The sequence below is a fragment of the Bubalus kerabau genome, chromosome 6, assembly GCF_029407905.1.
Source record: "Bubalus kerabau isolate K-KA32 ecotype Philippines breed swamp buffalo chromosome 6, PCC_UOA_SB_1v2, whole genome shotgun sequence".
In the NCBI taxonomy this organism is placed as follows: domain Eukaryota; kingdom Metazoa; phylum Chordata; class Mammalia; order Artiodactyla; family Bovidae; genus Bubalus; species Bubalus kerabau.
The window spans coordinates 23,087,326-23,112,521 of record NC_073629.1 but is presented as its reverse complement, the minus strand read 5'-3'; the positions used below and the strand labels follow the sequence as shown (position 1 = coordinate 23,112,521).

At 43.7% G+C, this 25,196-nt stretch overlaps 1 long non-coding RNA gene across 5 annotated transcripts in view; it reads right to left on the bottom strand.

The window, feature by feature from the left end:
- Positions 1 to 16,155, bottom strand: part of LOC129654838 (uncharacterized) — a 37,372-nt gene extending 21,217 nt beyond the window's left edge. For 2 of the 5 annotated variants that reach the window (XR_008715608.1, XR_008715604.1), the window contains exons 1-4: positions 16,058 to 16,072; positions 15,787 to 15,943; positions 11,748 to 11,852; positions 9,419 to 9,554 (exon numbers count right to left, since the gene is read on the bottom strand). This is a non-coding gene — a long non-coding RNA (uncharacterized LOC129654838). Of the gene's footprint in view, positions 1 to 9,418; positions 9,555 to 11,747; positions 11,853 to 15,786; positions 15,944 to 16,057 lie in introns of all 5 variants that reach the window. The other 3 variants (XR_008715607.1, XR_008715606.1, XR_008715605.1) reach the window with 3 other exon arrangements.
- Between the last annotated feature and the right edge of the window lie 9,041 nt (positions 16,156 to 25,196).

The window sequence follows — 25,196 nt, the reverse complement described above, 5'->3', positions numbered from 1 at the left end:
GAAAGAAAACCAAATTTGGAGTCTTATGATACAAGCTTTGGTCACTACATGACGACGGAGCTTGCTGGCTGCATCACCTTGGCTAAGCCACCAGACCCTTCTGAGCATCATTTTCCACCCAATCATTGTTCTCCAGGACGTTCCCCTCCCATACCATGCCACAGAAACATACTGCAAAGGTCATCAATGTCTTCAGTTCAGTTCAGTCACTCAGTTGTGTCCGACTCTTTGCAACCCCATGAATCACAGCATGCCCGGCCTCCCTGTCCATCACCAACTCCCGGAGTCCATGCAAACCCATGTCCATTGAGTCAGTGATGCCATCCAACCATCTCATCCTCTGTTGTCCCCTTCTCCTCCAGCCCTCAATCTGTCCCATTATCAGGGTCTTTTCAAATGAGTCAGCTCTCCGCATCACGTGGCCAAAGTATCGGAGTTCTAGCTTCAACATCAGTCCCTCCAATGAACATCAGGACTGATCTCCTTTAGAATGGACTAGTTGGGTCTCCTCACAGTCCAAGGGACTCGCAAGAGTCTTCTCCAACACCACAGTTCAAAAGCATCAATTCTTTGGCCCTCAGCTTTCTTTATAGCCCAACTCTTATATCCATACATGACTACTGGAAAAACCATAGCCTTGACTAGACGGACCTTTGTTGACAAAGTAATGTCTGTGCTTTTGAATATGCTATCTAGGTTGGTCATAACTTTCCTTCCAAGGAGCAAGTGTCTTTTAATTTCATGGCTGCAATCACCATCTGCAGTGATTTTGGAGCCCCAAAAAATAAAGTCTGACACTGTCCACTGTTTCCCCATCTATCTCCCATCAAGTGATGGCACCAGATGCCATGATCTTCGTTTTCTGAATGTAGAGCTTTAAGCCAACTTTTTCACACTCCACTTTCACTTTCATCAAGAGGTTCTTTAGTTCCTCTTCACTTTCTGCCATAAGGGTGGTATCATCTGCATATCTGAGGTTATTGATACTTCTCTCGGCAATCTTGATTCCAGCTTGTGCTTTCTCCAGCCCAGCATTCTTCATGATGTACTCTGCATATAAGTTAAATAAGCAGGGTGACAATATACAGCCTTGACGTACTCCTTTTCCTATTTGGAACCAGTCTGTTGTTCCACGGAGAAGGCAATGGCACCCCACTCCAGTACTCTTGCCTGGAAAATCCCATGGACGAGGGGCCTGGTAGGCTGCAGTCTATGGGGTCGGGAAGAGTCGGACACGACTGAGTGACTTCACTTTCACTTTTCACTTTCATGCATTGGAGAAGGAAATGGCAACCCACTCCAGTGTTCTTGCCTGGAGAATCCCAGGGATGGGGGAGCCTGGTGGGCCGCCGTGCATTGGGTCACACAGAGTCAGACACGACTGAAGCGACTTAGCAGCAGCAGCAGCTGTTGTTCCATGTCCAGTTCTGACTGTTGCTTCCTGACCTGTATACAGGTTTCTCAAGAGGCAGGTCAGGTGGTCTGGTATTCCCATCTCTTTCAGAATTTTCCAGTTGATTGTGATCCACACAGTCAAAGGCTTTGGCATAGTCAATAAAGCAGAAATAGATGTTTTTCTGGAACTCTCTTGCTTTTTCCATGATCCAGTGGATGTTGGCAATTTGATCTCTGGTTCCTCTGCCTTTTCTAAAACTAGCTTGAACATCTGGAAGTTCACGGTTCACATATTGCTGAAGCCTGGCTTGGAGAATTTTGAGCATTACTTTACTAGCATGTGAGATGAGTGTAATTGTGCGGTAGTTTGAGCATTCTTTGGCATTGCCTTTCTTTGGGATTGGAATGAAAACTGACCTTTTCCAGTCCTGTGGCCACTGCTGAGTTTTCCAAATTTGCTGACATATTGAGTGCAGCACTTTCACAGCATCATCTTTTAGGATTTGAAATAGTTCAACTGGAATTCTATCACCTCCACTAGCTTTGTTCGTAGTGATGCTTCCTAAGGCCCACCTGACTTCACATTCCAGGATGTCCGGCTTTAGGTGAGTGTAAGTGATCACACCTTTGTGATTATCTGGGTCATAATATCAATGTCTTACCTACAGTTAAATTCAGCAGACCTTTTTCAGCCTTTTGATTTTGACCTCTCATCACATTTGTCCTTATTGACCAGTTTTTCCTAAACACTATCCCTTCAACTTTTATGATATTGCTTCATCTGATACTCTTCTGACTTCTGGACTTCTGTAGCTGCTGCTTCCTCTTATTGCTATCATTTTTGTTTCTTATTAAAATAATTAAAATAATCGCTAGCATTAGTTGATGCTTACTATGTGCCAAGATTATGCTAAACTTCCTAGATGCTATTCCATAAGATAGGTACTATTATTAGTACCTATAAGAGACATAAGGAAGTCAAGAAACACCTGGAGAAACAGGGAAATTTGGCCTTGGAACAGAATGAAGCAGGGCAAAGGCTAATAGAGTTCTGCCAAGAAAACGCACTGGTCATAGCAAACACCCTCTTCCCACAACACAAGAGAAGACTCTACACATGGACATCACCAGATGGTCAACACCAAAATCAGATTGATTATATTCTTTGCAGCCAAAGATGAAGGAGCTCTATACAGTCAGCAAAAACAAGACTGGGAGCTGACTGTGGCTCAGATCATGAACTCCTTATTGCCAAATTCAGACTTAAATTGAAGAAAGTAGGGAAAACCACTAGACAATTCAGATATGACCTAAATCAAATCCCTTATGATTATACAGTGGAAGTGAGAAATAGATTTAAGGGCCTAGATCTGATAGATAGAGTGCCTGATGAACTATGGAATGAGGTTCGTGACATTGTACAGGAAACAGGGATCAAGACCATCCCCGTGGAAAAGAAATGCAAAAAAGCAAAATGGCTGTCTGGGGAGGCCTTACAAATAGCTGTGAAAAGAAGAGAAGCAAAAAGCAAAGGAGAAAAGGAAAGATATAAGCATCTGAATGAAGAGTTCCAAAGAATAGCAAGGATAGATAAGAAAGCCTTCCTCAGCGATCAATGCAAAGAAATAGAGGAAAACAACAGAATGGGAAAGACTAGAGATCTCTTCAAGAAAATTAGAGATACCAAGGGAACATTTCATGCAAAGATGGGCTCGATAAAGGACAGAAATGGTATGGACCTAACAGAAGCAGAAGATATTAAGAAGAGGTGGCAAGAAGACACAGAAGAACTGTACAAAAAAGATGTTCACAACCAAGATAATCACAATGGTATGATCACTCACCTAAAGCCAGACATCCTGGAATGTGAAGTCAAGTGAGCCTTAGAAAGCATCACTACGAACAAAACTAGTGGAGGTGATGGAATTCCAGTGGAGCTATTTCAAATCCTAAAAGATGATGCTGTGAAAGTGCTGCACTCAATATGTCAGCAAATTTGGAAAACTCAGCAGTGGCCACAGGACTGGAAAAGGTCAGTTTTCATTCCAATCCCAAAGAAAGGCAATGCCAAAGAATGCTCAAACTACCGCACAATTACACTCATCTCACATGCTAGTCAGAGAAGGCAATGGCACCCCACTCCAGTACTCTTGCCTGGAAAATCCCATGGATGGAGGAGCCTGGTAGGCTGCAATCCATGGGGTCGCTAAGAGTTGGACACAACTGAATGACTTCACTTTCACTTTTCACTTTCATACATTGGAGAAGGAAATGACAACCCACTCCAGTATTCTAGCCTGGAGAACCCCAGGGCTGCCGTCTATGAGGTTACACAGAGTTGGACACGACTGAAGTGACTTAGCAGCAGCAGCACATGCTAGTAAAGTAATGCTCAAAATTCTCCAAGCCAGGCTTCAGCAATATGTGAACCGTGAACTTCCAGATGTTCAAGCTAGTTTTAGAAAAGGCAGAGGAACCAGAGATCAAATTGCCAACATCCACTGGATCATGGAAAAAGCAAGAGAGTTCCAGAAAAACATCTATTTCTGCTTTATTGACTATGCCAAAGCCTTTGACTGTGTGGATCACAATCAACTGGAAAATTCTGAAAGAGATGGGAATACCAGACCACCTGACCTGCCTCTTGAGAAACCTGTATACAGGTCAGGAAGCAACAGTCAGAACTGGACATGGAACAACAGACTGGTTCCAAATAGGAAAAGGAGTACGTCAAGGCTGTATACTGTTACCCTGCTTATTTAACTTATATGCAGAGTACATCATGAAAAATGCTGGACTGGATGAAGCACAAGCTGGAATCAAGATTGCCGAGAAATATCAATCACCTCAGATATGCAGATGACACCACCCTTATGGCAGAAAGTGAAGAGGAACTAAAAAGCCTCTTGATAAAAGTGAAAGAGGAGAGTGAAAAAGTTGGCTTAAAGCTCTACATTCAGAAAACGAAGATCATGGCATCAGGTCCCATCACTTCATGGGAAATAGATGGGGAAACAGTGGAAACAGTGTCAGACTTTATTTTTTGGGGCTCCAAAACCACTGCAGATGGTGACTTCAGCCATGAAATTAAAAGACACTTGCTCCCTGGAAGAAAAGTTATGACCAACCTAGATAGCATATTGAAAAAGCAGAGACATTCCTTTGCCAACAAAGGTCCGTCTAGTCAAGGCTATGGTTTTTCCAGTGGTCATGTATGGATGTGAGAGTTGGACTGTGAAGAAGGCTGAGTGATGAAGAATTGATGCTTTTGAACTGTGGTGTTGGAGAAGACTCTTGGGAGTCCCTTGGACTGCAGGGAGATCCAACCAGTCCATTCTGAAGGAGATCAGCCCTGGGATTTCTTTGGAAGGAATGATGCTGAAGCTGAAACTCCAGTACTTTGGCCACCTCATGAGAAGAATTGACTCATTGGAAAAGTCTCTGATGCTGGGAGGGATTGGGGGCAGGAGGAGAAGGGGATGACAGAGGATGAGATGGCTGGATAGCATCACTGACTCGCTGGACATGAGTCTGAGTGAACTCCGGGAGTTGGTGATGGACAGGGAGGCCTGGCATGCTGTGATTAATGGGGTCATGAAGTGTTGGACATGACTGAGCAACTGAACTGAACTGAACTGAACACAAAGAGGAAAAGACCAAGGTTTAGAGAGGTAACATAACTTTCCCAGGAACATATGGCCAGAGTTGTCTGTTTCCAAACCGTATTCTCTCAACAGACCAACATGCTTCTCACTCTCCTTTATAGGCTGTCTTCCTCTATACTTCCCTTTACTTTTAGAATTCCATGGAGCTCTATCCTGGGCCTGTTTCTCCTCTGTCATCTCTCCCTGGATAATCTCACCCACTTTTTTGTCTTTAATAACCATCATGTAGAAATATTACTATCCTCTGTCCTCAGTCCATGCTCCTCTCCTGAGCTCCAGGTCTTTTTCTCCAACTGCCCAAGGCACAGGAACATATGATGTCTCACCCATGACTTGTTATCTTTCCCTCAAAACCTGGTCTTCCTCCCAGACTTCCCATCTCAGTAAAATCACACCATTATCCAACATTTGCAGAAGTCAGAAAACTCGGTGTCACCTTTTTCACCTCTCATTTACCCTCCCTAACATGGCTTCAGTGGCCCTTTAAGACTTGGTTCCTGCCTCTCTTTCCAGCTCCATTTCTTCTTATTCATCCCCCGAGTCTTCACCTAACTGATCACTCTTTGCAGGTCCTAGATGAGCCAGCTCACTTCCCTTTTCTGTCTTTCCTGTCTCCAGTTTTTTGGTTTTTTTTTTTCAATTGTACCTATAACTGTAATATTTTCCATCCCTTGCCTCTCTCCTAGCTCAACCTTGCTTTCCTACCAGTCAGTTCTCATCTTAAATGTCACTTCTTTTGAGAATACTTCCCTACACCAGATTAAACCTTCCTGCTGACACTCTTATTTTCCTCAAACATAATCTGTCGCACTTCATTGCAATTTTACTTTTCAATTGTTGATATAGTCTTGTCTGTTGTAGTATCTTGAATATCTAGCATAGCGCCTTGTTTATAAAAGGCTCTCAGAGTACACGGAATGAATGAACTGCAAAATAGAGTTAATTATAACTACTTCTCAGTTATATTGGGTAATTGTGGAAATTGCATGACATAGTATTTGTTATTACACTTTGTAAGCTGTGAAATTGTAGAACAAACCCCCACAACAAAAAAAAAGAAAAAATTATGCATGGTTGATCTCCCATACTTTTCTAGATTTTTCATTCTCTTTCTGGACCCACTATCTCAACAGTTGAGAGATCATGATGCATCAAAGTCCCATCAGCTGAGACTTGCCCTGTGCTCTCTCATCTGGGGGTGCCTTTCTGATCTAGGAACTGCTCAGGTTGTCTTCCATATCATCTCTGTCAGTTCCGTCCCCAGCTTGGCTCAATCAGCAGCTATACCAAAGTTTTGTACTCACCCCTGCAATATCTACAGCTTCATGCTGGTTCAGTCCAATTTGATTCTTTCGGCTGATTCTCCCCACCCTGAGGAGTCTTAGCAATTGCCTTTGCACCAAGGATTAGCATCTCTGTTCCTGACCACCCTAACAATCCCTCTTACTTTCACTCACTCCAGAAACTGCAGGAGAGGGTTATAACCCAAGGTTATCCTGGCCATTGGAGAAGTTGATTTGGAGAGGAATAGAATGCTGAAAGGGTTTTTAAAGCAAAATCTCAATCCAGAGATTACAGGGGAGAGAGATTAGAGATGATATGAGAAATGGAAGAAAGAGAAACAAGGAGTATGTGTGAGGGTAGAAGAGTTGTTGGGCGAACAAGGTAGTGAATCCATCCTCCCAGGTCATACTCTGTTCCCCTGAGAACAATACATCTCACCGAAGCAGGGTTATATCTCTGGCTAGCTCTGAACAGAGGTGGAGATCCCAGTCTCATCTGGTGCTACCCAACACAGGACGTATTGATATATTTGATCTCTTGTGATTTAATTTGGAAACAGAGTTAGGTATTCAGAACCATTCCTGAACTTAGAGGCCAAAAAATCAGAGATAATATCAAGTGATCTTTTTAAAAAAATCACCACCAGGGTTATGTTGTGGGAGAGTCAACCACTGTATCAGTTGGCAGTGTCAAGTTATAAAAACAATCATGGCAGCAAAAACCCTATAACCTCATTCACATAAGAGGTTATAGAAGTAAGTGCCTTCTTCTCCACTTCGACACCCCCTCCTTAGATTAACACCCTTTGTGATTTCTTGAAAACTATGCTGGATGTTTACTAACCCGATTTTACCTATATAAACATGTGAGGGGAGAGCAGTTAACATGATCTCCCTGGAACATCCAGACCAGGAATGGACAAACTTTTACTATCATAGATGATAGTTTATCTGGAAATCTAAACACTGGAAATCTCTCAACACTGTACATATGCTAAGTGTCTTAAGTGTTATATTCATTTGAAATGAACATATCTAAACTCCACACACAGAACTGGTCGGATGCTCCAGGTGAGCGCTTCTCTCCTATAGCCACATGAATGCAGGCACCTTTCTTCAGTCACTGCGTCTTTCTCTTCTCCCCTCTCCCCCTCCCCAGCTTCCCTGTGTAGAGCCTCTTTCCGCCCTCCACCCTGGGCCCAGAAGCAGCATTGCTTGTAGAACAAAGTGCTAAGCTTACCTGCACCTTTCTCTGTTTTTACCCTGCAATTTGGGGAAGTGACAGAACTGTCATAATGTGTATGTTTAAGTCTCTGAGTTTTAAATTCAACAGAGGGGGAAAAAAGATGAAGATGAGAAGGGTAGCAGACACATTTTATAATTTTTCAAGATATTAGTCCCACGGCCTCATTTTTTTCACCCCCACCTCCCAAAATTCCTGCATAACAACTAGATAGAATGATAAGCAGTGACACTTTGGAAGGCAGCCAGTCTAACAGTATTAGAGAGATAATATAATTTTAGAACTGGAGGGGGCCTCAGACCTGATTTAATCCAATGCTCTCATGTTAAGATAAGGACAGCAAGGCGCAGGGAGGTGTTGTGACTTGCTCAAGGTCACATAGGGAGTTTGGTCTATTACCAGCCCTGTGGACAGTCAAGGCCAGGCTATCTAGACTCGGGCGGGACTCAAGTAGCAACAGCCGAGTCTGTGCAGAGGGTTGGAGGCAATGATGAAGTGAGGGGCAGGGGCTGGAAGAAAAGAAGCCAAGAGAGGTTGCAGAGGAAGATGCTGTAGCCGCACAATTTCAATCCGAATGGTCAAGCCTGAGACATCTGGGCGTGAGAGGTACCAGATGGGCCTGGGATGGGCAGCAATCAGGCACTGGGAAATTCACTGGGAGTCAAGGCAACCGGAAGAAGCTGAGTCAAAGAGGCTGATTTGCAAGCAGAACAGGGCTCTGCATACAGAAGCTGCAGCTGCAACTCAAGGGCAGCATTTAGATTTACAGAGTGTGGATAGGACTTTTGGTCAGCGTCAGTCACCTCAGCCAGGCCTGTGAATCACAGCCAAATCTAGATGAGTTGTATTATTGACCATGATAATGGGAGGGTGAATGGTGGCTATGACTGCCTGCATGGCAATCAACCTTTAAGATGGCTAGAAATTTTGATCTGGCCAGCCCTTGGCCTGGAGAATAACATCCCAGAGACACAGTGATCACCGTGAACGGAAGCTACTTCAAAGACAAAGGCCACGACGCACAGCCCTGTGATGGAGGAGTCCACTTTGTCATGGGTCAGAGCCCAGGTTAAGCACAGACCTTAGTTGGGGAGGGGCAGGGGGGATGAGGAGAGTGATGACCTGGAGAATGAAGAGAACTGAATGGACTGTTTTCATCTCATGGATGCAGAAGCTATCAGTGGGGCAGGAGCAAAACATCGGTGCTATGGATACTAAGATGGTAAACCCCTAAATCCTTTTATTGACAGTATATTCAGAAGATTTTGTCACAGATCCTGAGAAAGTCACTTAACTTTGCTATGCATCAGGCTAAATCAACACAATGCAGAAACATCTGGATGAAAATGAAATGCCTCTGTCAGTAGTCTGGGTGTTTTGTCGACCTGACATCAAACAGCTGGATCCTTATAAACATTTGGATGACGCACTGAATTTTTCATTTTTCATTCAGAACACAAAATCATAGACTCTCCGGCTTGGCAGGAACTTAAAGGTCATCTAATCCCTGATATCTGGCATAGCCTCAAATGACCTGTTTTGTGTTATTGTGCACATTAAACGCTTAAGATACGGGGATGTGTTATGTCTAATTATACATATTGTATCTTATTTAAACACATGTTTATTTTAACATTTTGTTCTTCTTGGCTGTTTAATTGAATTGTAAATGAATTGTTTACAGGGTAGACTAATTTATTATATGTATGAAAACACAATGAAATTCTGTAATTAGCCCAGACTTGAGTTTGGGGAAAAAAAGCTGCAGGTGCATAAATGTGGGTGAACCTTGGTACTTGATCAGCACAGAGCCAGGAGACTGCCTGGGTTACCTTCGCTCCTAGAGCTCCTTGCTTAGTTTCAGAAGGAGAGCACTTCCCAGAGAAGTCTGCTGCACCTCTGCTTCACTTCCTTACTTACGCCTGCCACTTAAGGAGCTCCAACCAGGTGTCTGTTCCTAGACTGAGACTGAAAGGAAAGTAAGGGCAGAGGACTGTGAAATTCATTAACTCCAGAGATCTGTTTCAGCATCTGAATCTTTCTCATCCAGATGGCGAAGGCTTCATCCCACCCCAGCCCCCTCTCCATATTCAGAGAATTCCTTTAAAAACATTTCCCCAAATACAGCTTCATAGAAGAGACAAGCTAAGGAAGCTTCCTCTCCCATAGATTCAGCTTCTGGTCTAAAGTATGCCGTTTAATGTCCCTGACAGTCTGCATGGAACTTTTCTTTTTTACAAGTGGCTCTTGAAGCCATTGTCTCATTTATACAGCTAGGCTCCATAGAAATGGGTATGGCCAAATTAACACACAGGAGCAAATGGGAAGCATTTTCCAAAACTAAAAATGTGTGCACTGACTTAAAATGATAGTCTGGGGAGAAGAACTAAGTTAGAATGTCCAGGAAAAGGAAGAAAGGGTGAAATGAGATGGTGATTCAATGAGGCAGGGAGATCTAGGAAGACTGTTCTGGATGGCAGGAGATGTAGATAAGGAGGTTCTTATATTTGCAGTGATGAAAGCTTGTAATAGGATGGAGGGGAGTCGGTAGTAAATCAATCAGTCAGCCAGCCAGCAGCCTTTGCTGGGTACCCACTGTGCACAGAGCATTCTCGGTACTAATAACTGTAGGGAGTTAGCCAGACTGTAAAAGACCTTCTAAGATGAGCTTGAAAACTAGTGAAAGAGATTGCTGCAGAAAAACAACAGCTCTGTGAATGTAAGCAAGAGCGGAAAACATATTGAATAATGAAGATAGCTATAACTCAAGCAGGCATTAATACAACCACATGCACAAAAAATAACTCAAGCAATCTAGATAGTGTAGGTTTTATATATATGTATGTCAGAGTTAATGTCTATTGAGTGTTTGCTATGTGGCAGATATAGTATTAACCATTTTATACACATTAGATCTTGAATCTGCTTGCAAAGCAGGAGACCCAGGTTTGATTCCTTGGTTGGGAAGATACCCTGGAGAAGGAAATGGCAACCCACTCCAGTATTCTTGCCTGGAGAATCCCATGGACAGAGGAGCCTGGCAGGCTACAGTCTATGGGGTCACAAACGACTTAGTGACTAAACTACCATCATGAGAAATATGAACGAGCCTGTGAAATTTAAACATCAAGTAACATGTCCATTCATTTGGCATGAAATGAAGTAAATGAAAGGTATGGATCTGAGGTATAAGAACTTCACCATTCAAGGATTTGACATAACTAGTCATGACTATTCATGAGCAGCCCTTCAAGTAGAGGACATGGATTGATACTCAGACACCTTGTGCTGGGCAATGATTCACTTAGCTTTTGAGAGAAAATTGTTTACTGCCCACTGTCTACATCTCAGTACAACTTGGTTGTTCTAATATGTTTCACTGAGGTTGTCATCATTCTTTTGGAACAATACTTAACTGCATTTTATGGGGGATAGTATCAACTTATTTTAACTGAGAGCTTGAAGACTTGCAAAGATCTTAAGACATATACTTCACAAAGGCAAAAGGGTTTCTGATTTTAAAGAGATGAGGAAATACCCCACTGATATAGGTAAATTCTCCAATGTCTTTTCATAATATTATCTAGTTCTAGGTTAGGATAGTGGGGGAGACAGAAGGGCCTGTATCTGCAGTTATTTTAGAGATGCTGCTACAACAGCGCTGCCCTTCTTTAGTCTCCTGGGGAGTAACATCTCAGGACTATTCCGAGTTTGGAATGGAGAATTATCAAATATATCTTGAATGGGTCAATTTTTCTTTCAAAGGACAACTGGCTTCGTCCTCCCATTCCCAGCTGTGCCTTGAATGAGGGTGGCCATGTTCCCTACCACAAGAACCTTCTCTCTGCCCTTGGATCAAATGCATAGTTGACTCCTGATATAAAGCCAGGCGATCTGAATTTTGTCAAGTAACCCCAGTAGTACACAAAGCTTTGCAGCAACATGAGTGATGATTCAATAGGGCAATAAAGTTCTTTCAGGAATTTGAACTGAGAAACTCAAAAAAAATATCTGTACTATGAGATGCATCAGATGAACACGGAATGAACACAGAAGAACAGCTGGAGAGAACAGACTGGTCATGCTTGTGATGAACAGTAAGGAGATGAAGGACCACCTCTGGGGTTAGTCCTCCCAGTACCCATATGGCATTTCACTTACTGTGAGGCCACTGTTCCAGATGGTATGATGTGTCTCCTTCTTATTGCCACAGGTATGCCTCAGTAATCTTCCACTGACTGAGGTATGCTAAGGGAGTACTGGTTCCTGGGGAAAAAAAATTCCAAGACTGTCAGAGGTGGTTAGGGATCATCTAGTCAGTGCTACTCAAAGTGTGGTCCAAGGACCAGTGGAATCCACCACCATTCCAGGGTGTGGGAACTAGGAATGGAAACTGAGTAAGCATTTGAGAATTTTAACAGGAATTTGACCTTGCCCCAACATCCAATTTTTTGTCTGTTGAATCTAACAATAAAAAATTTGAGCTTGCATTTTGTAAATTTGTGGGATTTTTTTTTCCAGTTCATTTTTCTAGTATTTTTATTATTTTATAAAATTATGAGGAACAGTTGACCTTTGAACAACATGAGTTCAAATTGTATAGATCCACTTACATGCTGATTTTTTTCAGTAAATATGACCACAGTTCAACAAGATCTGGTTAGTTGAATCCTCAGATGCAGAACCACAGATATTAAGTTATACCTGGATTTCAACTGCAGTGAGTTGGCACCTTTAACCTGAACATTGTTCAAGGGTCAGTTGTACATGAAGGATTGGATTTTTTTTTTTTTATTTTCTAAATGGGTCTTTCTCAAGAGATAGTTTGAGGACCACCGATCTAATCCCAGCTTTCAAACTGTGAATCCTTGATCCATGAGTGGGTAGCAACCCTTGATCGGTCATGAAATTAATTTGTGTAGGTACCAGCATTAAGATGAGAATAGAAAGTATTAGGGAGCATTGCATGTGATAAGGCTAAGTACTGTTTCATACAACTTTTATTTTTAAGTGTATGTAAATACACACGTGCATGTATTTATATATATGCCAACAGGGAAAGGAACCCAAGAACCCCATGTTTGTCAGATGTCTCTGCTTTCCTTGTAGGTGTAGGAAAAAATTTTCTCATCACTGGAAAACTATGTGTTTTCTATAGCATACCATTTTGCGTTATCTGATTTTGATTCAATGGGAGCTGTACATTATACAACTCTGTACATTAGAGATAACTGATAACATTGCAATAACACTTCTTGTCTATAGACATGCAAATTTCCATCCCTTCCGGTAGAGATTCAATGGACTCTCATGTCCCTTAAGAACGAAGCCAGTTTTTCAGCTTTTTGCACATTCATATCAACATTCCTAATCTGGAAATGGGTCTGTTTTCTTTTGAATTCTCTTTTGAATCAGTTGTGGCATCTACCTAATTCCCTCACTGACTGAATTAAAACCTCTAATGAGTGTTCATTCTAAATCTGTTGAGAGTCATGATTTTACCTTTTCTTGAGAATAATCTTTTCACAGAAGTCACAGTAGACCTTTCTTACACCATCAGGTTGTGGTGTTTGTTCGAACTTAGATCATTTCTAATGAAACGGGATCCCTTAACAGGAAGTAATGCTTGGGTCCCTAGCAAGACTGACGGGCTTGCTCCTCGGTTAAGTTTCTGCTACTGTCCTGATAGGAATCAGTGATTCCTCTTGTGAAAGACCATGTGCCATCAATGATCTTGATTGCTATTCCATAAAATTATCCCTCTCATGCCTTATACCTGCGATATTTTAAAGTATATATCTCTTTTACTACAGTTCAGAAAAACTTGAAAATACAGTTGAATGTGGACGGGGCACATTAGAAGTTCAGTTCAGTTTAGTTGCTCAGTCATGTCCGACTCTTTGCAACCCCATGAACGGCAGCGTGCCAGGCCTCCCTGTCCATCACCAACTCCCAGAGTCCACTCAAACCCATGTCCATTGAGTCGGTGATGCCATCCAACCACTCATCCTCTATCGTCCCCTTCTCCTACCACCCTCAATCTTTCCCAGCATCAGGGTCTTTTCAAATGAGTCAGCTCTTCGCATCAGGTGGCTAAAGTATTGGAGTTACAAGGTCTCAGATAGAGCAAGAAACAACACTAGCTTGAGAATCAAAAATCTAGATTCTAGGCCCATCTTGACCCCTAATTAGCTGTACACCTATGTGAGTGCATGGGTGCTAAGCTGCTTCAGTTGTGTCTGAGTCTGTGTGACCCTATGGACTCTAGTCTGCCAGGCTCCTCTGTCCATGAGATTCTCCAAGGCAAAAATACTGGAGTAGGTTGCCATGCCCTCCTCTAGGGGATCTTCCAACCCAGGATGGAACCCAATGCCTCTTACATCTCCTGCATAGCCAAATAGGCTCTTTACCACTAGTACCGCCTGGGAAGCCCAATTAGCTATATAATCTTAAACAAATTGCTTAACCTCTATGGTCAGATTCTTAATCTGTACATTGACCTAAGTCAATAGCTTTATGCTTTTATGTTTGTTTAGTACAACAGCTCTTTTCCAGAAAAAGCTTGCACACAGTCCCCAAATCCCAATTTCCAAAACAACGACAGACACTCTGATGAATAGTGGGTGTCTGTTTGGTTTCAGTTCCCCACTCTGTGGTGGCCTCCACTCACAGGGGCCACTCAGAACTCTGAGGATTCCACTGTAGCACAGCCCAAGAGGCACAGAATTTAAGAGCACTAAAGCTCTTCCTGATACTAGGAAGATGTTACAGTCCATTATTTTGTCCCAGAGTTAGCATATTTAAAAAAAATACTTTCTAAGCTGTTCCACCCTTTCCTTCCTTGCCCCACCCACACCCCACTCCCTTGACAGCCTCCAATTTTAGTTCTGACCTTTGGAATCTTCAGCCCATCCTCAGTTCCTTCAACCCCTGGGATCCGCCCCCCATAGCTTCAGTTCGAAAACATATCCATTGTGTTGTAATAATGTTTAATTATCTGCTTCCCCCACCAGACTGTGAGTTCCGAGAGCTGCAAGGCATGTCCTCTCACCTTTGTTCCCCGGTCCAGCACGGAGCCTGACCCTCTCCTCTGTCCTCAGCACACACTCCACCCACTGCGTCTCCTGTTCAGAGTTCTCTCCTGAACTCCATGTCACAGATTCAACTACTTGCCAGACATTTCCACTGTGCGTATTTCCTAGGCTCTTCAAAAGCACCGTGCTCAGAACTGGCCATAACTTCCGTTCAGAATCCTCACCTCCTCCTGAAAAGTCCCATCACTATGAGGGGTGCTGCAGTCTATTTGCTGCCCAAACCAGAAATCTTCAACACCTCTCTTCATTTCCACATCCAACCAGTTACATGTCCCTTTAGTTCCTCCTCCCCCAATTCTTAACTCCATCTGCTTCTCTCCATTCTCACTGCTACTGCCCTAGTTCAGACCACATGGATAATAATTGATAGTTTTGATGGTATTTCCATGGTACCAAAGTGTTATAAAAAAAAGTCATAAAATCCTCTTCATACATTAGATCTTCCAATGTTTATGCCTACTCTGAGAGTTTTCGCGCTGTTAATAGTCCCATTTTACAGTCAAGGCAATTGAAGCTCAGAGAGAATAAATAACTTGCCCAACCTGGGTGGGTTTGTTGTTGGAACTTAAATCCCTATCTCTCTAATGCTGATGCTCTAGCCCATAACTGTTGCATTAAAACTGAAATATTGACTGCTGTTGTTTCCTACCATTAGCCTTGCCCTTGTAAGTCTGTTCACCATTCTACTACCCAGGAATTCTTTTTAAAAGAGAAGCCTTATCATGTGTCCTCTGCTTAAAACCCCTCATTGTTTTTCCTTTGCCTGGACACAGTACAAGCTTGCTAATAGGTCACTAGGCCCTTCATAACCATCTTCACCTCTCTGATCTCTTTTCCTTGCCATTGTCACCTGCGGCTTCAGTCCTACTGAACCCTTTGCAGTCTTGAGGATGTATCTTGCAGTGTCTCCCATTTTTCTTACCTCTGTGCCTTTTTCTTCTGCCTAGCAAACTTTTCTCCCCACCTCCTTACCCGGCCAACTCTGAGTCACACTCCGATTCTCGGCTTAGAAGTTTTCAACTCTTAGAAGCTCTCTATGAGCACCCGTGTCCCCAGAGCACTGTGTATTTTCTGAAAATATCACCATGACTCTACACTGGAAGTACCTTTTTATGTGTCAGTACCCTTGACCATAAACGGGCTTCTGGACAGCGGAGACTGCTGTGGTGTTGCTCTTTGCTGTAAGTTGGGTTCCTTAGATGCACAGCCTGAGATGAAAGTTCTCATCATGTGATTTCTTGAGAGCGTACTTTCAGGTGAGACCTGTGGAATGAGGGAAACAGAATAGGGTAAGGTGAGATCAGCTGTGGGCTCAGCCTAAGTCTGATGGTGGGGGAGGAGCTCTAGTTCTCGAATGACAACACAGAGTTGTCCCACCTTGAGGTTAGGGGTTGAATTTTCACCACCACCACTCCCCTGCAAATATCAGTCATCTCCTTTTCTGCAGGCTGGCCCCTGAGTATGTGTGTATGGGTGGGGATGAGGGGGACACAACTTCCCAGGTATCACTGTGGGGAGTGATATCCGCCTACAAGCTCCAGTAAAGGTTTCAGCTGAGAGTCCTCAGGGGCTGAGATAGGTATGCCCTCCAGGTAATGAGGATCTACCACCTACCCTAGCAGCTAGACCTTTCCTGCCACCGTCACACTCAATAAATGTCAAAGGAGTAGATGACATAACTTTTTTCATTCATCTTCAATTTTTCATTTATTCCTGGCTTGGTGATTTTTCTAATGAATTAAATCCCCTAACCTCCCCAATCTTGATTTGTTTTAAAGGTCTCCGGTATTTTGGGTCAACTTTTTCTGAACTCTAATTACTTTACAGGGTTCCCAAACTTGGGTAACTAGTTTCTCACTTAGTATGTTTTGTTTCATATTAGCCAAACATGTTCATGAAGGCGTATGTCTACAACTTAATTAGTTGTGAAAGGCCTGACTGGTCCCTAGGAAGAACGTACACATCTTCTCAAATCAAGTAGGATTTGTGGGGAGAAGGTTTCTCTCATACCAGCAAATGTGATTTTTAAGCCATTGCCTAAAACGACTTGCTCTGGAATATCTATACATTTCCTAAGTGGTGTGCGTGCTAAGTTGCTTCAGTCACGTCTGACTCTTTTTGATCCTATGGACCACCAGGCTCCTCTGTCAATCGGATTCTCCAGGCAAGAATACTGGAGTGGGTTGCCATTTCCTTCTCCAGGGGATCAAACCCAGGTCTCTTACATCTCCTGCGTTGGCAGGCAGGTTCTTTACCACCAGTGCCAACTTGGAAGCCCTGTCTTATTTGGGGATCTACCCAAATGTATCTGTCAGTTCTGCATAATTTACAAATGCATTATCCGGGCGTGGGGGCCCTCACCTAGTGGTTAGTTGCCGGCCATTCAGATAACCTAACATGGCTAGGAAGCTAGAGAGACCCCTGTGGAGGGAAGAATTATTCCCACAAGAAAGTTTGCTTCTGCTCAAATGGTCTGGGGCCTGACTTTGTTCCTCAAGGACATTTTTCTCTCGGGGAGAAATTTAGCCCCACCAGACTCAGCCAAAAATTTAAGAGCCCTAAAGGTAGAGACTGGGTGTTATTCATCTTTACATAAATACAAATAATACTTCAGACTCAACTGTTTAAAAGTACTTTCACATATATCTCATCTGATTCTTGCAAAAATCCCAGTAAGCAAAAAATTAGTGTTTCCATTCTACCCATGAGGAAACTAATGGGTAGATATTTGGAGGTCAAATGACTCACCTAAGGGCACATAGATATTAAGTGGCAGAGCTGCCATTCAAACCCAGGATTTCTAATACCAAATATGTATACAGCTTCCTGTGTAACACAGACCTGGCACGCCATACAGCCTCAGGAGCTGTTTGTTGAATTACCTATGGCTTCTGTTATTCGTGTCCAGGGCTTCCCTCCTTTAGTATAGATAGTGCATCATGGGCTAGCCTGTGTCAGTTAAAGCACTGTGCCAATGAGGTCAAGGTCATTGGTTCAATTCTCAAAATCAGTAGTTACATTTTCGTCAAGACAATAGCAATCTTAGTTCCAGTGATACAGACCACTCCCTTAATCACCCATTTTGCCATGTGTGCCATGGTCAACAGCAAGGAATAGGCAAAAGAATACGAATAGAGCAGAGCAAATCCTTCACTAATTCTAACTCTAAAGAACATGGGAAAGAAAATCTGATTATTTTTATTTTTTTTCCCAGGAGAAAGGACAGAATCCTGGAGTTATCCTTAGAAGTTTCTGGGTCAATATTCAGTGGCTTGAGTGGATCTAGCCCCAGAAGGCTTTACAAAGGAGAGGGTGAGGCAGGCTGACGTGACAGCAAGGGCACAGGAAGAAATGACCAGCTGGGTCATTCAGTCCAGCACATGGCATGTTTTCAAGAGAAGGTCACATTTTCTGCTAGAGATAACTTACAGACTTTGTAGGAAAGCATAATGGTTCCAGTGGCTAAATTTATAATCTAGAGCCCTAAACAAAACCTTCACCCACATTCACCTCTTCCATCTCTATAGCTTAGTCTATGATGCCAACAAAAAGCAAATGCTTTCAAACAGATGCTTGAAAACTGCAGAGCTCTTATTCCTAATAATGTTTATACCATTCAATTACACGAACACTGATTGACAGGCCTGTTTTACATCTACAACTCTGAAGGCCCTAGGAGTGAGGTGAATTAAGTCTCTGCCTTCAAGTCATCATCCAAAGAGTGAGACCATTATAATACATAACATAAATCAAGCAAAAAATAAAGGCTAATTAAGTGACTGTGCTCCAGGAGTTGAGAAAAGTTGACTATAACCAGATTCCTTTGGAAAAACCTCATGGGAGAGGACTGAACTGAACTTGGAAGGATCTGGGGGATCTGAATCAGAAGACAGGTTGTGGAAACAGCATTCCTCCTCTGAATTCAGTGTACCACCTCCATTTCTGGGCCCACCTCCATTTCTGGGCCCTCCATTTCAACCATGGAGGCAGCAAGGAGCTGTAAGCCAGCAAAATCTGACAATGTTGTAACTTCAGGTGCCCTGAGCAGCAATGGCTTTATCTTTCTGGCTTCTCTGCCCGCCCTGCCTGCAGACTTGTTCAGCCATTCTGTTACACATGCAAACCTGGAAGTGTGTGGATGTTAACACCCAAGGAACCACACTTGATCAATGGGGAGCAGAAGCTGGCAGACTAATACTTCTCTCTTCCATCCTTCGGGCTCTCAAGGCTGAGGCATTGTACAAGGGCTCTTCAGAGGGTCCTAGGTAGGACTGAGTTCTGGTTGCCCACAATGATAATCAGATAACAAAAGTCATCATGGATTGGCTTCTCTTTCTTCCCTGATTTAGTCTTCACAGGCACCCTCCCTCTATCTGTCCCCCTGCTGCTATATTATTCCTTAGCATCACTTCCCACAATTAATCACCTGCACACAAGCCCTTGTCTTGTAAGGAATCTGGACTAAGAGTAAACTTGTTGTTTTTTCTGTACATCCCTGAAAAACAGCTGTTCGAGACACAGGAGTAAGTCACACAGTATGACACAGGGAGGGAGTGTAAATTCTCTCCACCACCCCCTCATGCCTCTGACCATCTCCCTCTTGGGTTTGTCCTATGGGGATTTAAGAGTGATAAGAGGTCTTCAGAGAGGTCCTGGAGGCCTGAGGGATGGGGAATCCCACATCTGTGGGGCACAGGACATTTCCCTTAGGGCAAAGCAGTCAGGCACTGTGCCCTCCCCTCTACCCAGATGGCTGTGAAAGCTGAAAGGTTCTTGTGTTGCCAGGGTTGCAGAAAGGAGTGAGGCCCAACCTCAGCCTGCCTGCAGCACCCTTAGTGGCACTCCTGTCCATAGTTCCCTCACTCTCCAAGTCCCCAGATCTCAGCGCTCAGGAAGCAAGGCTGGGATCTTCCCGGGATCCCCAGCCCATTCTCAGATCAGCACTTGCTCGCGTTACACAGCCAGGCTCCCCACACTACTCAGCCATATATCTTCCTCACCAGAAAGTGTGCTCAGGGAAGGGCCAGAAGACTGACTTCCTCTGCTCTCAGCAATAGACCTGATTCTTCTGGAATGTACACCATGTTGTATTTTGTGCCTCACAAGTGAAGCATGATAATAAGAACTGGGGGAGGATGTCATAGGGATGTGAGTTTGAGAAACAGACCTAGGCTGAATGCTGAGTGAAAAGGAAAGACGTACAAGGACACCAACTGTCCCAATGACTCAGACAGACTGACTCAGACTGGAGGAATGGGACAGCGTATGAGAGACTGAGTTCAGATGGAACTTCTCCCTTGTAAGGGCCGTGAAGTTCTTGAAATTTGGTGGGGGAGGTGGCAGGGGGATCCAGGGAAGATTGTCATCAGGGAGACTGAAGAGAGGAGGATTATTAAATACTGTTTCTGGTCATGTTAAAAGAAGAAACAGGACCAGAAACATGTTTAGCGATGAGTCGTTTGTTGTTCAGGTGCTAAATCATGTCCCACTCTTTTGCAACCCCATGGACTGTAGCCTGTCATGCTTCTCTGTCCATGGAATTCTGCAAGCAAGAAAACTGGAGTGGGTTGCCATCTCCTTCTCCAGGGGATCTTCCTGACCCAGGGACTGAACCCAGATCTATTACATCTCCTGCACCGGCAGGCAGATTCTTTACCTCTGGGCCACCAGGGAGTAAAGCAATGCCCAAAGTCAGCAGCGGGGCTGGGCTTCTCAGCAATCTCTCTGGCTCTGCGTGCCTCCATCAGAGGTGAATTCTACCTTTGTGATAGCTGCAGGTACTGCTCAGTGTCACCATCCCTTGCCACCTCCAGTAAGGCTTAGCAGGTCCTCCAGGGTCTTTGATACAGAATTTGTTCAGAAAAGCAATATGGCCTAAGGTTAGGATCATTGGCCTTAGAGTCAGACCCAAAAGTCCCAGCACTATTGTATTCAGCCTGAACAGCAGTACTCAATTACTTCCCAGCCTCAGTTTCCTCATATAGATTGGAAGCCCCATGAAGACAGGGACTTGGCCTTATTCACTATAATATCCCTAGAGGCTCCTCAGACACCTGGAAATACATATTTGCTGAATGAATAAATAAACCTATAAGTGAGAGTAATATTAGCACTACTCCATAGGCAATAAAATGGGCTTCTCAGGTGGCATTAGTTGTAAAGAACCCACCTACCAATAAAGGAGACACAGATTCCATCCAGGGGTTGGGAAGATCCGCTGGAGGAGGGCATGGCAATCCACTCCAGTATTTTTGCCTGGAGAATCCCATGGATGGAGGAGCTTGGCAGGCTTTAGTCCATAGGGTCACAAAAGAGTCGGAAACATCTGAAGCGACTTAGCATGCACACATAGGCAGTAAAACATAGTAATGAAGAATATAGACAGTAGAACCAGACTTCCTCGATCTGAATTCAAACTCAGCTACTTCCACCACTGTAACTTCAGCAAGCTAGTAAATCTCTTTATGCCTCTCTGTCCCCAATTTCCTCATCTGTGAAGTGGTGATAAGAACAAGAAGTCTACCTCAACAGATTATGATGCAATTTAAAATAAGTTAATATATCTGAAGTTAATATATCTGAAGCCTATTTATTAGTTAGCTATCATTATTATTCAGAGAATTAATTAATAAAATCCAGGAAAAAATGCTCAGCATTTGAGTTTTTAATTAAAAAAATTTTTTTAATTGAAGTAAAGTTGACTTACAATGTTGTTTTAGTTTCTGGTGTACAGCAAAGTGATTCTGTAATACATATAAATATATATGTATTACATATATACATATTATATATATTAATATATCCTTTTTCAGATTTTTTTCCATTATAGTTTATTACAAGATATTGAATACAATTCCTCATGCTATTCAGTAAGACCTTTTGTTTAGCATTTGATGTTTTATTCCATATACTTCTAAACTATGCAAACTTATGATAAAATATAATCAGATATTATTACTAAATATTTTTAAATATAAAAATATTTTAAGCAGTTAGCTCATCACCTGCCATATCACAAGCTCTCACTAAGTGGTAGCTATTCTTATTGTTGTTGCTGCTGTTTTTGTTATAAGAAAATCATTCTGATCTCACCAGGCCTGCAGGCTAACAATAAGGCTACAGGTTCATCTTCAGGGTTGACTTTGAGTAGGAACAGGCAATGGCAGGCATTAACTGAGGAAGGATCCCCAGGAAAACTGCTATTGGCATTGAATAGGGTGAGAGTAGTGAGAACTGAGCGGGTTGTAACATTTAGCCACAGGCTAGAGAAACAAACTTAAACAAGAGTGGAACAGGAGAAAAACAGTGACGTGAAGAAGCGCAACGCTGGGTAGAACGTGTTGTAATACACCAGACCAATTTCTCCTTCTGTACAGTCTGTTACTTCCGTTACTTGTCAAAGAGGCTGAGTCAATTCCTCAAGAAGTATTTACAAAATCTGCACCATTTTTTCCAGCATTGTGATCAGGGTTACGGGAAATAGAAAAGCAATATGAGTCTTGGGCTTTCAATCTCTTGCAGTGAGAACACATGAGACAAAAAACCAAGATCATATATGAATATATCCTCAAGTGTGTCAAAACAGGTAACTGCTACAGAAAGTTAAGACAGGGAGACTTAATTCATTTGTTCTTTCTTCCATACATTCTTTTACTCACTCATTTAATAGACACTGAACACCCTCTGTATTGAAGGCCATGAAGGAGAAGGAGCTCAGGAGAGCTAAATGCTGCCCTCCTATACTTTAATAAGGAACTGGTGCTGATTGGAGAAGGAAATGGCAACCCACTCCAGTATTCTTGCCTGGAGTACTTGCCTCCAGTATTCTTGCCATCATTCCATGGGCAGAGGAGCCTGGCTGGCTATAGTCCATAGGGCTGCAGAGAGTCAGACACGACTGAGCACACATACACATACACAAGGGGTCCATTTGAGTAGTCTCATTATGAAGATGGTGGGTCTTGATTTGATGTGAAGGTTTGGTATCATCTAAACAAATGAGCGGAGAAGGCAATGGCACCCCACTCCAGTACTCTTACCTAGAGAATCCCAGGGACGGGGGAGCCTGGAGGGCTGCCATCTGTGGGGTCGCACAGAGTCGGACACGGCTGAAGTGACTTAGCAGCAGCAGCAGACAAATGAGGGTACGGGGTGACATGCCAAGTAGGAAGTCACTGGGGGAGTAACTCCCAGAGGCAGGGATGAACATAGTTTTTATTTATTGATTAATTAATGCATCGAATGAAATTTTTTGGAAATATCTATTATAGGCCTGAAAGATGAGTAGGACATCATTCCTTCCCTCAAGCAGTTTGTAGTCTAATGGGGGAGGTAGACACATAAAGAAAAATGTGTATTAGAGTGTGATGAGTATAACAACAAAGGCCTGTGTAAAGTAGCATGCAGAGAGTGTCATCCTCCCAGGGAATGAGGAGGGGCTCAGTGGGTTACAAGGGAGCCAAGGCTCTGCAGTTGCAAGGGACAGCATGCCAAGGCTCTTTAGGAAGGACACAGGAGGCCAGTGTAGAGGGCAGATGATGATTGATGGGAAATAAGGTAGTTAGACGGTCTAGAGATCAGATCTCAAAGGCATTTAGAGGACATTCTATGGAATCTGGACTTTATTCAGAGGATGAGGCAATCAGAAAAGATTTCAGGGGAGATGACATACCACATTTGCATTTTGGAAAGATAAGCATAACAGTGTCTCACATTATTTAGGGCCAACTGCAGTTTGTAAACCTTAACCTCACAATGACCTTTATCAGTTCCAGAGGGAGGTACAAACTTGCCCAAGGTCACTCCAGCAGGAGGAGCAGGAAGAGGATTTTTGGTTTTCAAGACCAGACTCTTCACCCCTACATTCTGTTACCTCTTTGATTGCAGAGTGGGAAGGCTGGGGAGGGGAGGGAAGTGAGTGGTGAGGGAGGGAAAGCGGCAGAGTCATGGTCAGAATAAAAGATAATGAGGCCAGAACTGAAGTGGTGGGACTGAGAACGGAGAGAAAGAGACAGGGTTCAAAACCATTTAGGAAATAGGCCCTACTGGGTGCTGTGATTGATCTGATATGTAGATTAAAGGGGAGGGAGGACCAGCAAGACTCCAGAGCTCTGCTCCCATAGCTGCATTTCCTTCTTGTGGGGCAGTCAGCAGTGAGAGGAACCACAGGAAGTAAAGGTGTGTTTGTGAGATAATGCACTGAGGACCCTCCCTACTGGGTGGTGGGTTAGACCCAGCCAGAGCTCAGGACCAGATCTGGGCTGGAAGAAGAGACTGGGGAACCTGACAGACTGACTAGGATGAGTACAGGGCTGATTAGACAGTAGAGAGCCTAGGTGACAGGTCGACATATGGACTTGAGTGTGGAGAGAGTAAGAAGTCACTGAGGCCCTTTGATTAGGGAAACAACAAGGTCAGCAACAGCTTTTTAAATGTCAAGCATCAAACTAAAATATTCAAGAACCAAAACAGAACTTGATTTCCAGCCGCCATTCCACCCTGTGGTGAAAACAGCACCTCAGCCAGGGTGGGCCAGCCCCGCCACGCTCGGAGCGGAGACCAGGCTCCGTGAGGTTTCGCAAGCCCAGGGGACGGGAGCTGTTGTCACTCTCCGTGCTGGGGCCCCTGAGATGTCCCTGTTCCTGAGGTGTGCAGGCCCACTCCATGAGGGGTGGAGCCCCTTGTCAAGGCTGCGATGTGTCTCCCAGTTTGGAAGTGGTGAAAGGTTGGAGGAGCTCCAGCTTGTCTCTGTTTTTCTTGTTCCCCATACGACTTTAGTGACAAAAAGGTAAAGGATGAAAAGAAATGTTGGGAGATGAGATGGAGTGGTTATCCTGCCACATAATAAAAATCATATTTGGGGAAAGCCAGTTCACAACATTGGACAGGATCTAATGGAGTGTGGAGAGGGTGGAGGAACACGGGAACTGATTCAAAGGCCGTCTCAGAAGTCGGACCTGACGGGGTCGTTTATGATGTACACTTACCTCTCATTTGATCTGCACAGAGGCTCTGTCAGGTGGTGTTCATTATCCCTATTTTACAAATAAGGCACCAAGAGAAGATAAATCAGACCAAATCACCTGGTGATTCGGATGGTAAAGAATCTGCCTGCAGTGCAGGACACCTGGGTTTGATCCTGGGTCAGGAAGATCCCCTGGAGAAAGCGATGGCACCCCATTCCAGTACTCTTGCCTGGGAAATCCCATGGACAGAGCAGCCTGGAAGGCTGCAGTCCATGGGGTCGCTGAGGGTTGGACATGACTGAGCGACTTCACTTTCCCTTTTCACTTTCATGCATTGGAGAAGGAAATGGCAACCCACTCCAGTGTTCTTGCCTGGAGAATACCAGGGACAGGGGAGCCTGGTGGGCTGCCGTCTATGGGGTCGCACAGTCGGACACGACTGAAGCAACTTAGCAGCAGCAGCAGGAAGATCCCCTGGAGAAGGAAATGGCAACCCACTCCAGTGTTCTTGCCTGTGGAATTCCATGGATGGTGGGGGATGGTGGGCTACA